Here is a 13,104-nt window from a genome sequence, read left to right on the forward strand (position 1 = left end):
TGTCTCTTTGTTTTGAACATGTGCTATTTCTGCAGAATATAGTTTATTAATGTATGCCGAGAATACCTAGATGACTTGCTAGATGAAATTGACAAATTTTGCTATTTGCAATTTTTACAATTTTAATTTACTCATTTTATTTCATTAAATCTACTAAAGGACATGGGCGGTTTCCCGGACAGAGTTAATGTTAATCCAGGACTAGGCCTTATTTATATTAGCTCATTTAAGAAGTTTTTACAAACATACAAGACAGAACAATGGCACTGGTATATGTTAAAAGTAAACAGGACAAGGTATTTTTAAATGAAAGCAGCTCAAAGATGCATTTTAGTCTGGGGATAAGCCCTGTCTGGGAAACTGCCCCAAAATCTTTTTTTACAGTGTATGTTTGCATCCCTGTTTTTGACTTCGACCTTAATCAGACTGTTAAAAATATCCTCAGCTTTGGTTCAAATGCTTGCAAAACTGCTCTCCCTGTGACTTCTCATAACATTATTTGTATTGAATGTTAAAACATTACAGCAAATATGTGATGACCTAATGTGGGTCGAAATAAGTCGTACTGGACAAATTTCAGGTTTTCATAAAAATAAGTACATCAAGCCCTCATCTATTGATACCAATCCTCCAAAAGTAATTAAACATCTAAAATATACGGTCATGGCATTTAAACAATGACTTATTGGTACTAAGGGGCCCAAAGTGTGGCAAGAATTTATCCCTCACATCATTACACCACCCCTGATACAAGGCAAGATGGATTCATGCTTTCTTGTTGTTTATGCCAAATTCTGACTCTACCAACTGAAAGCTGCAGCTGAAATCGAGACTCATTAGACCAGGCAACATTTTTAGAAAATATGATCATACTTTATTTTAAGGTGACCCTATTACAGTGTAGTTATATATTTAAGTTTAAGTTAAGTAAAACAATAATTAACAACATGTATTAACTAGAAAGTTAGGATGGGGTTAATTAGGTTTATGGTCAGTTGCATGTAATTATGCATAATTTATTATTATTACTATATATGTAACTAAAATTAAGTGTTACCAAAAATGTTAATTAAAAAAAGGAGTAGGCATAAACTGGTATTTTCTACTTATACGAAAGTAAATGTTATAAATACAGATTACTTACATTAAGGAAGGTTGGAATCAACATTCGTTATTTCAGTTAAGAACTATTTGCATCGGTTTAATGTGTCTCATCTCATCTAAAAGACTACAGTACTGTCACATGACTAGACTCCCAGCATCACAGCAGATATTTTTGCAAACCCATCTGAATAATGAAAATGCTCTCGTGTCCTTGACATCTGATAATAATTTATTTTGGGCTGAAGTCCCAGGATCGATCCGATCTGTGTTTTGGTAAATGTGCAGTATGGATGTACTGCTGGCCTGACAAAATATTAGTCAGATGGTTTCAGTGTCCAGCACACATACAGTAACTAATGCCAGAGTTTCATCAAAAGATTGAGTGACCCTTTCAATGTAAGGACACCAAAACTATAAGAAAATAAGTATAAGAAGAAAGTGATCTTGTACCCCTAATTATGTAACTCGAAATAAAGGTTGTAAAGTTTCAGCTTGTATTACATTTACAATTATCACATGCATTTTCAGTGCTATTTCATTACATTATATTTATGAGAGCAATACAATTTGCATGAATATTCTGTTATTTATTCTGTTTATTTAATAATTTCCACGTTCGCCTTTCATGTAAAGCTGTTTTGAAGCTATGAAACATTGTGAAAAAGTGCTATACAACTAAATGTGCAACTGAGACTTGACTGACAGTTTTGATTTGCAGTGTATTTAATAATGTAATAATAATCAATCATTTATTATTGTACTGAAGAGGTGTCATTTGGTTGAACTGTGTGCAGAGTTTGTATTCAGTATTACAGTGTGTGTGTGTGTATATACACTAGTCAACGTTTGAAGTGGATCAAAACCTTTCCTAAAAGTTGTCTTAAAACCAATAACCAATACCCGTTCTTGTATTAGGATAACTTTGATGAATGTTTTTGATTCACTTCAAATGTTGACTAGCATATAAAAGCAACCAACTGTCTAAAAACGGCAAATGTTTTTTGCATGTTGTGTCTTTATGAAATGCTTCTAATGGCTCGTTTTTCCTTTGTCTAATATTTGCCAATAAATACGGCACATTCAAATTTAATAAAGACACTGCAACAAAAGTCTACTAAATTGTCTTAATCTTCACCCCCTCCAAACAGCTAATGTGTGTTTCTTGAATTAGGTAAATGTACTTTATTGATCCCAGGGTGTAAATTCAATATTGGGTTGATTTGGTTTTTATACCCAAACACAGCGTATAGCACAATTCAAATGTTCTGTATTTTTGCTTAATATCATTGCTCCTCCTGCAGCCATGTTACAGCAGCAAAGTCCTTGATTATTACGCCAGAATGAGAGTATAGTTCCTAGCCATATCTGCCTAGAAAATCACAGCTTTTAATTTATCGTCGGTCTTAATACACGATGTAACTACAGAAGAGTCAAGTTTTAAATAGGAAAAATATCCAAACTATTTGGTCATTTTTTAGGCACAATGCTAATAGATTAATCAGATTCTATGGATTGTGCTAAGCTATACTAAAAGTGGTACCGCCAGACGCGGAGATCGGTTGAATGGATTCCAAAACGATAAAAATCAAAAGTTTAACTCTAGGGGAGCTGAAAAATTTGCCAATTTCCAAAAAAAGTGAAGTGTCCTTTTAACTTTTTCTCACTTTAAGTGAATTTTTTAGGTGTTACCAATAGAAGCAGTTTCCATTTTTCAATTGAAGAAAATTTAAGTTGGGAATTTAAGAATGCATTGAAATAATCTGTTAAATTGTTTTCTGATGTCTACATAGAAGGCGTGTGGCTTTATTAAGTGCCAAAATGATCCAGAGTCAGTTTTACATGTCCATTTATAGGATTTGCCTTTAGAATGTAATTGTCTATTATTACCTTATTTAAAGGGTCATAATAATAATGTTGAGCTCTGCTCTGATTGGCTACAGACTTTATGTTTGAGCCTGTATCAGATTCAGATTTAGAGGAATAATCAGTTGTTGGGAGATTGTTAATGGATTTTTCTGAGTGGTAAGTTTGTGTTTTTTAGTATGGACCTGCAAAACGTAACTGTAACGTCAATAGAAAAACTTCAGCCTAAACCAGTAATTCTCAAAGTGTGGTCCGCGGACCACTAGTGGTCCGCCAAACCCCCCCAGTGGTCCGCCAAAAGATGACCTAAATTAGGCAAGTGTTTATACCAGGGCTATTCAATTGGCGGCCCGCGGGTCAGACCCGGCCCCCAAGGTAATTTGATCCGTCCCTTTATGTAGTCTGTAAAAAGACATCTCTAGAATAAATTTAGTAAGTTAGACAACGGGCCCTACAGTTACGAGTTGATGCGCGTGCGTCTGTTTCATACAGCATGAGCTGCAGAGCGTGAGTCACGTGACTGGTGCGAGCAGCTGTGTCACGTGTTTATATTCGCGCTTTGGTCCACAAGCTCAACGCGATTGCCTCCCCCGCTCGCGCCCGCGTCTCAAGACGCGATAGCTGACTGTGGTGAGTTAAGAGACCGGACTCTATGGCTTCTTTAACTTTATTTGTTGTATTTCCAGCTTTAAAACACTGCCTTTTCCGACAATTGTTGTCTGATAAGTCTGCTCAATTATGACTTGCTTATCAACAATGACATTTACGTTACATGTCTTACTAAATGAAACTGCCGTTTTTCCAAAATTCAAAGCATCGTTCTCAAACAATAATGCAATTTAAACGAGTAACAGTTCATTTACACCACTGTATGCGTATCGTGCTGACAAACATACACCTGATTTCACTGCTCTTGCGAAATCTAAAAACATATTCTGTCTTATTAGAAGCTAGCCTAATGTTTGCCAATTATTAAGATGGCTGTTGTTGTTGAAATAGGGCTACTGTAATAATTAGCTTTGACAAAAAACTGCATAAAACAATGTTATGTTCCATGTTATAAACTTTTTTGATATGTGCACTGATGTGAGTAAATGAGTTAAATTCTCAATGAGTGTGATATGGATCTTATTTACCTATTTAAATGTAGAATAAAGCTTAATGTCAAGCATAAAATGAAAGCAGCTAAAATCCACAGATCTATTAGTTTTGTAATGTACTAGTTTTTGTTTCATGTGTAAAATCCCTGTAATTTCAGTGATTTTGGACATTAAGGGGAATTTTTTTTCAGCATTATATTGTTACCATAGATACAACCATAAACTTCACATACCCACCACCTCAGTTTTAAATTAATGGCTCTTTGGAAAGACATTAAGTGGGACCTAGGCTGTTAGAGTATGTTTAATTGCAGTTTTTTTCACATGTGCAGTTTGTTGTTCATATTATGCTGCAACTCATTTTACATTTACTTTTTCAAATTAAATAAAATTCATACAATAATTTCTGAACATAGCATTGCATTTGTGTTTTAAAAATTAGTTTTTGACTTAAAACAGTTGCATATTAAACTTAAATTTAGCTTATCCTTCCTATTTTGTTGTTTTTTTGGGGGGCGTGTTAGAGTCAGATTCTGTTAGGTGGTCCTCAGAAAAATATTGGAAGATGAAGTGGTCCTTGGGCTGAAAAAGTTTGAGAAACACTGGCCTAAACGCTAGCATATAGCATTAACTAGCATATAGTGCTAACTCAACAGTCACAACTTTGTTTTTAGTATTGCGACAACATTGTACTTAATTTAATGTGTAATTTAAAGGCTCTCTAAGCGAATCTGCGAGACGTTAGTTATTGTTGACGTTTGAAACTGTTTTCAAACAGACGGAGCGTAGCTAAGTGTGTGCGCGTTGTGCTGCTATACATTGTGGTCAAGCATGCGCCCTTAAAATAGCATAATGAACCACGCGCAACGCGCCACTGACTTTAGACTAGTTTTTTTTTTGGTCAGTGGCGCAATTGTTTTTTGAAACTGCAAAATAGCATCAGGCATGGTTTGCGCCGCAACACCCCTCCTTTTTTGCGCTGAACCGCCCAGGGAGCGCAAGTTCATTCCCTAGTTTGCCGACGTGCGTCTGTGGAGGGAAAAACCCGCTGGGCACCGGTGCAAAATACGAATGATACATGCGTCACTTAAAAAGGTAATTGCGCTGGATGCAAGATAGGGCCCATAATGTGTACAAATTGCACTTGGCAAAATCAGGAGAGCCTTGTGCCCACCTACACAGTTTTTTTATTAATTTAATATATATCAAGAATAATTAAAATAAATTAAACATTGAATGTTTCATGATTTTTAATCAAATGAGGAAAATATAGTTGATATATGTTTTTTTTTTTATTAAAATAGACCAGTTTCTCTGATTGGTTGTATTGCGACGTCTCATGCGTCTTTACGTCTTTAGCATTTTTGTGACTTGATAATAGCAACGTGTTTTTTCGCGGCATTTTATGGATTGTGTAAAATATGGATATTACAACATTTAGAACGAATCAGCACCGCCTGCTTCATCTGACTTCATGCAAACACAGACTGGCTCAAACTCAGAGATTAGAGGTCGAGGTGGAATTTTCAAATCTACAGGACACTGTTTTAAGGAAGTTTAATGTTCGCACACGCCGCCTTCAACTTTTTTTAAAGGTATGTTAGTGTTGTTTTGATTTATGTAAGCCTAAATGTGAAGTGTGGCTATAGAGCGTTAACAGCATTGCGACGTGATTATGATAATACAGATTAGTTTGTCATCTTCTGCACTTTATACGGGAAATGAACTGACAGTCTTTACCAGTTGTATGAGTGTGTGCGTGCACTGTATTTGTTGTTTTAATGCCTTGTTTTTGCAAGTTATTGTTGCTAATTCCTCCCCCCCCCCCCCCCCGTTGAAAGCTGCGTGCCCCCGGTTGCACCCCTGTTAGTTATGGTCTGGCACCAGCTCTGAAGTGTTACCCAATTGAAGTACTTTCTTAAAGTAGATCCAACTTTCATTTTTGTTTGTGCAATCTCTTTTGATTGTTTTTGCAAAATAAATTCTTATTGGAAAACATTCACCCATTCCTTCAGTCACCATTGATGACAATGTGACTTTTATAAAATCAAGGTCATTTTTTCATTCAATTAAAAAGGTCAACCAAAGATTTGAGATTAAGAGTGGTAGTCGAGCCTCCACTGCCGATTGTAAATCCAAAGGGACTCACAAATCATGTTTATGGATAATGTAATGAAATGTTTCATAACTGTTATGTTAGCTAACAGAATGGCTAGATAGAAACAATAATAGAGTGCAAAGCTAAATGCTACACTACTACATCCGCATGCGGTTAAATTGACATATGGGATCTTGCGAGAGTGACTTGAAAAACAAAGGAAATGGTGTTTGATATCAGACGGAGGACAAATGCTGTTTTGTCATCGACTATAAATGGTCAGAACATTGAAAATATTCTTGGGACAAGGATTTCTGCATCATTAAAGTGGGATGACAACCTGAGAGGCTTTTTTTCTTAAGACAAATCAGAAAGTTTGGCGTATTGATATGTTAAACTTTTATAGAGCTGTCATTGAAAGTGTTTTGACATTCTCACTTATAGTGTGGTTTGTTAACTCCACAGTTCAGGAGAGAACCCAGATGAATAATATACCTGGGTTGCTTTGAAAATTATTGGTTGTGATCTTCCCATTATTGATCAGATTTTTAGAGAAAAAAGGATTAATGATCCTGAAAGATCCCCTAGTCACCAATTAAAACTAAGACTACACGTTTTTTGAATGGTACTTATTGTAGGATTGTTCATGCTCTCAACTCTTCTGCATCTGTATTTCATTCCTTATAACTGTGCGGAAATATACAGTTGTATATGTATATGTATGTAACAGTGTATTTCAATGTATTTAAATGTTTGACACTACTGTGGATGAGCTCACCAAGAAAAATTCCAAGGAATAAATCTTTGGCAATAAATAAACAAATAATATTTGGTATCAATATTTTAATGCATAAATATTACATATTGTGTCTTTATTGAATATTGGAAAGACAATTCCAAAAATATATTGGTACAATTTACAGTTTCATTCATAGGTCTGTTGAATGCTGTATTCTGATTGGTTGAGAAATGGTCCACAGGTATGCATTATTTTTCTGTAAACCGCACATCTAACTTGCTTCACGTCGTGGCGCATTACCACATTGGGTGTCCATTATTTTCTTATAATTCAATGGCCTGTGGTCAATTATTCCTTACTTAAAGCAACACTAAAGAGTTTTTGCTTTTTGCTCCCCCTACAGGTTGGAAGCGGAATTGTCCATTACCCACTGTCGTAAAAAAATTTAGCCTACTGCAGCAAAGCTGGCTCTGATTGGACTGTAGGTCTGCCGTAAAGCAAGTTTTTGTAGATTTCACTCGAACTACAGGACCGTGACCCGATGGTTGGAAACTTCTTTAGTGTGGTTTTGGCTGATAGAGGGCTGCAAACCGAATGTGAAAGTGCCATTCACCCTGTTTCGAGTGGATGAACGACTGAAACTTTTTTTGGAAACGTAATTTTAAGGTAAAAAAAACTCTTTGGTGTTGCTTTAATGCATGAGCTAACATGCAACAACAATGCACAATATATATTTATTTTTACATCAGTTATTCATCTTTGTTATTGTTACACTGTCTGTAGTCAATAATCAGTTATATTAATATAATAACAGTGCACTTTTTAGTAATGTAAGTTCATTGTGCATTAACTAATATTAACTTTTGATTTAAAAAACATACTGATAAATGTTGCAACTAACATTAACTAAGATTAATAAATGCTGTTTTTTATAACTAAGGAGGTTAAAGGAACAGTATGTAAGAAAATTATATCAATTAATCATATGATGGCCCTGATATGTCACTAGACATTAAGAAATCATTTTCAGTTTAATTACTTATATCACTGACAACAGTGGTCCGGCCAGGATATTGTCATTTAAAAAGTGGAGATGCAGCCCTCAACTGATGTTTATGTTGTCATTTTGTGTATTGGCCACCAGTTGTGTGATTGCAGTACCAGTTTTAGCCACAATCCTACATACTGTTCCTTTAACTTATGTTAACAAATGGAGCCTCGTCGTTAAGTGCAATTTATAAGTCTTTGCAATTTTAGATAAAGTGGGTCTTTTTCGGGTACTTTTTAGTCTGCTCTTATAGATTATGATTGACATTGTATTACGAGATATATTATAAATGTTGTAGGTTTATATAGGCCTACTAATAAAAGTATATGCATAAGAAATGTAACAATGCCTTTGAAATACAAATAAAGTTGTGCCCAGCCAAATGAGATCAGGACATGATCCACAGCAGAATGAAGTTGCTATATATAAAATGCTATAGCATCACGCGTGAGTGTTGACACACACTGATCACACCTGCTACTATACAGCCTGAGAATCATGGTAGTCTGGGCCAGCGCTATCTCATGGTAGTACATATTTGGCTAATTCGTATTAGCATTTCCCTATAAAACACAAGTCAATGTGGATAAAAACTTTATCTTCAAATATCTTCATTTTTGTAATACAAAAGAAAAACATATGGCTTTAAAACAACATGGGAGGTGAATGATAGGGCCTTATGATTTCAGGGAGAACTTTTCATGAACACGGCTTTTAGAAATGTCTCACTTTAGCACAAGATATTGCAAAATCAGTGAGGCACACACGCAATGACCAAAGGTGTCAGACTAGCACATTTACTATTAACAATCAGTGCAATGCAAAGTCAGCACGGTTTACTCAGCAAAGTCTGAATGTGCAGCTGTGGAGTACCTTTCAATCTCATTTTACCCTAAAAACAGTTTCATTGAAATACATTGCCTACTACATTCAAATGTTTATTGTTACATGGGAATGGCATTATTACTACACATACTGGCTGATAAATCCTGTCAATTAAAAGAGAACAGGAAAATGCAATGAATTTGAGCTCGGTGGAAATGCACATTCTCACCAAAATGCATACAAATGACACGCAGTGTGATTATCGGGCAATAGATACGCCAAATTCCGCTTTTGCGTGCATACAGGTATAATACACCAGTCCTTCCCGTTCACTTATATGGTACATCGTTTCGTGTAGTTTTATTTATTGGTTTCTCATTTGTTTTCTGTTTTTTTACACTCTAAAAATGGCTGGGTTATTTTTTACCCATAATGGGTAAATAATGGACAGAACGCATGCTGGGTTAAAAATGACCCAAAGTTGGGTTGATGTTATGCATCCATGGGGTATAATAACCCAGCAGTTGCGCCATATAAGTGAACAGGAAGGACAGGCATATCATATGCACACAAAATCAAGGTTTTTGGCGTATCTATTGCACGATAATCACACTGCGTGTTATTTGTACGCATTTGGTGAGAATGGGTTGATGTAAAGAAACATCACTAGTTTAATGATCAATATTAATGTAATAAATAAAATCAATAAAATGTAATCAATAAAATGTAATCTTCAGAATTTAGTTAATGCAAGTTAACCCTTATGTGTTGTTGGGGCCATTTTTGGCCTTTTTTTCAACTTTCTCTGTGTTTCTGCAAATGGAATGATTTTGGTGACAAATCTTATATTTACATGTCTTTTAAGAAAATGCTTTGAAATTTTTCAAAAACGTAACAATATACCGTGGGCAAATTCGGGTTGTTAGTTGTTGTTTACAAAAATTCCATGATTTTAACTCTTTAATTGTCAAGTTCGTAAGTGGTGTCACTGATTTGGGGAAGAAAACACAAAATGACCGATTTTCAATATAAAAAGTGATTGTGGACTGGATTTTTTTCACTTGGGTATGTCAAAGATTGGTAAAAACTTTGGCTTTGATGCATTTTTTGTTTTTGTGCAGCATCAGATTTTTGCCCCATTGACTTCCATTACAACCACATTTTTTGATTGCAGAGCCATGACACCTTTTTATGATGCATTTTCGATTCTTTGTGGTTTTTCCTTTTGCAAAGAGGTAAAATTTGTCCATATAACTCAATGTACAAACCACAAATTAAGCTCTGTTTTTTGCATAAGCCTACTAAAGGGTTAATCGTGCAACATAGTAATCAACAGTAAAAATGACACATTTTTCCTCTTTGCAAAAGGAAAAACCACCAACAATTAAGAATGCATGATAATAAGGTGTCATGGCTTTGCAATCAAAAAACGTTGTTATAATGGAAGTCAATGGGGCAAAAATGGCCACAAAGCATAAATGAGGGAGAAAATAAATAAAATCTGAGCTGCACAAAGACAAAAAATGCATCAAAGCCAATGTTTTTACTAATCTTTGGCATGCCCAAGACTTTGAAAAAGTTGAAAAAAATCCAGTCCACAATCACTTTTTATATTGAAAATCTGTCATTTTGTGTTTCCCCCCTCAAATCAGTCACATCACTTATTAACTTGGAAATTAAAGAGTTAAAATCATGAAATGTTTGTAAACATTTGGTAGTTTTGGTAGTTACTGAGGTTGATTAACAGATGTATGCAAAAAAAATGGAAAACAATATTCATCTGATACATTTTTACAGCCATTGAATAGTGGCCATTTTTGGCCACTAACAACATTAAAGGGTAGTGAATTGGAACAATGCACAAGGGTTAATATAACCACCAAACCATCTGCAGATATCTAAATAATCGACTAGCGGTATCGGTGGAAAAAATGACTATTAGTGCATCGCTGATGGCCATACATATTTTCTTTTCGCTCTCTTTATTAAGATACAAACAGAAAATACAGGAAATGTACACAAAATGTTAAAAAATTCATCTGTATTTAGTGTTGACCTATCATGGCCCTAAGCACATTTTGAACTCTTTTGAGGAGACTGAAGTCCTGAAGTCTGTTAAATTTTGAAATTAGGTTTAGGCATACAACAACAAATCTAATGGTTGCATGGTGGCCTAAGACTTCTACACTGTATATTAATAAAAAAGCTGATTAACAATAGTAGGTCCGTATATTACATAATAATTTACAGCAATTGTGGGTGTTTCCTTTACAGGTTTTATGAAGGGTTTGATTTTGATATGAGAACAGATCTATTTAAACCAGGCAGCAGGCAGAAGTAAAGAATGTGATGCCATGTGGAGGTGTTGAATAACAAAACAGAACCTCAGGCAAAATGAGTTTCCATGACAATGAACATCAAGCCATATTTGGCGCACGTTCACTAACGCAGACATCTCATTGCACTGCACTGAATTCTATTAAAACCTCATTATCTCTTTGATTCTTTCATAACGACAGGAAAGCACATAAAGTTGCCGCATCTCATTTATCTTTAGTGCTTGTGCGTAAATTTGTCATAAGAGGATATGTATGGGTGAGGCATATAGGAAAGAAACGTGTTTTCATCATTCTCTCTTATTTCATCCTCATATATTGTATCAACAAACCTTGAATTGTCACATCGAAATCTGTGTGAATGAGCTTGCTGGATCATTTGGGTTATCAAAAGCGATACGTCATTGAGAGCCGCAGCGATTGGCTGGGTTCAGCTCCTTTCTCTCCAGAATTTGCAACCACGAGCGGTCTTCGCCTCCAGAGCAGCGACATCCCTACAGCAGAGGCAGGTAAACTACCAATTTTAATGTCGATTCATTTGATCGACGCACCTACAGATCGTAAGGCACCGAGTAGCTATCGTCGGACAATCGATTTGTCACTTCATGGTTTTCAGTACTTATTGATGAACAGCCTTTGCTAGTTGATCTGAAGGAATGCCGCATTTGAGAAACCAATGCTGATCCGAAACTCATTTTTGCTATTGCATGAAAACCGGGGGCATTTTTTGCGCACGCACGCTGCAAACTTCGCGTCTTTTGTTCAAACAGTAGCGCGTAGATAGTGTGTATGCGTCAAATGTCGGGATTTGAAAGTGTTGTAAAGGATACGCGATTATTAAACTAAAAAGGCTATCTGTCTTTTTGCGCTAAAGCCTGCATAGTTTGTCTTAACGCTGGATTCCTCATTGGATCTATTTTAGGTGGACTCCCCTGGGACTCATTACACTCCAGAGAAATGAATGCAATATAGCGAACACGTTCGTAAGGGTGGACATTTCTATTCGCTTTCATCTCCGCAATTCTTCCCTGCAGCACAGACGCGAACCGAACCGGACTAAATGAGTGCCCGGACCTTGGAGAGACCGGCGCTTTCCATTCCCAATTGTGCCTTAAACGGAACCGCTCGGACCAACAATGGCACTTGCTTCGAGCGCGTGGATCAGTTGTTTCAGGCGTTTTCGTCCACCGTCGTGCTTTTTGTGCTCATCGCGTTGATCATTGGGATAATAGTCGTCTCCGTCACGACCTTCTACTTTCACAAAAGCAAGATGAAAAAGCGCAAGATACAGAAAGCGCAGGAGGAGTACGAGCGCGACAGCTGCAGTCCCAAAGCGGCGAAAGGCAAGCCGGTGGTCCGGCAGTGCGTAATGGTGAGACCCCACACGGCAGTGCGCAAAGGTGATCCGAACCCCGAAGATCCCGGCGTGACGCCTCAGATGCCAGAGGACACGAGGCACACGGGACAGATAAAGCAGGAGGACTTGTTGGAATCGGTCGCTGTGTCTTGATAACGCATTGTGTTTCCGAACACTGTAAATACGACCTCTGTATTCATATGATATTAACTACGGAATATAGAAATCCTTTGTATAAGCATTAGAGTTGATGACTTTCCATCATAAGATTTGGACAGGAGCCTCTGGAGAAAACGGTCTTCAAGCTTCAACGGTTTCTAGGAGAAAGAGTCATCAGAAATTGCTGACCGTAATTTGGAATGAATCCTATTGGGATTAGACGATAATCCTTTGAAATCAAATAAGATCCTAAAGACTGGGTAGCTGGATGATGTGAAAAGGCAGGGATCATTCAATGCAGCACACTGAATTTCAATTTTAATCCTAATGGTATTAAACAAGAATCATAAGCATAAAATAAGGTACATTACATTTCATTTTACTTTTTTAGAATTTCAGTTAATCCATCAGGATCTTATCAGATTCTTGTTTTCTCCAATCAGACTAAACTATTTTATGAATTCGACGAGCCCCC

This window comes from Paramisgurnus dabryanus, chromosome 8 (assembly GCF_030506205.2).
Source record: "Paramisgurnus dabryanus chromosome 8, PD_genome_1.1, whole genome shotgun sequence".
In the NCBI taxonomy this organism is placed as follows: domain Eukaryota; kingdom Metazoa; phylum Chordata; class Actinopteri; order Cypriniformes; family Cobitidae; genus Paramisgurnus; species Paramisgurnus dabryanus.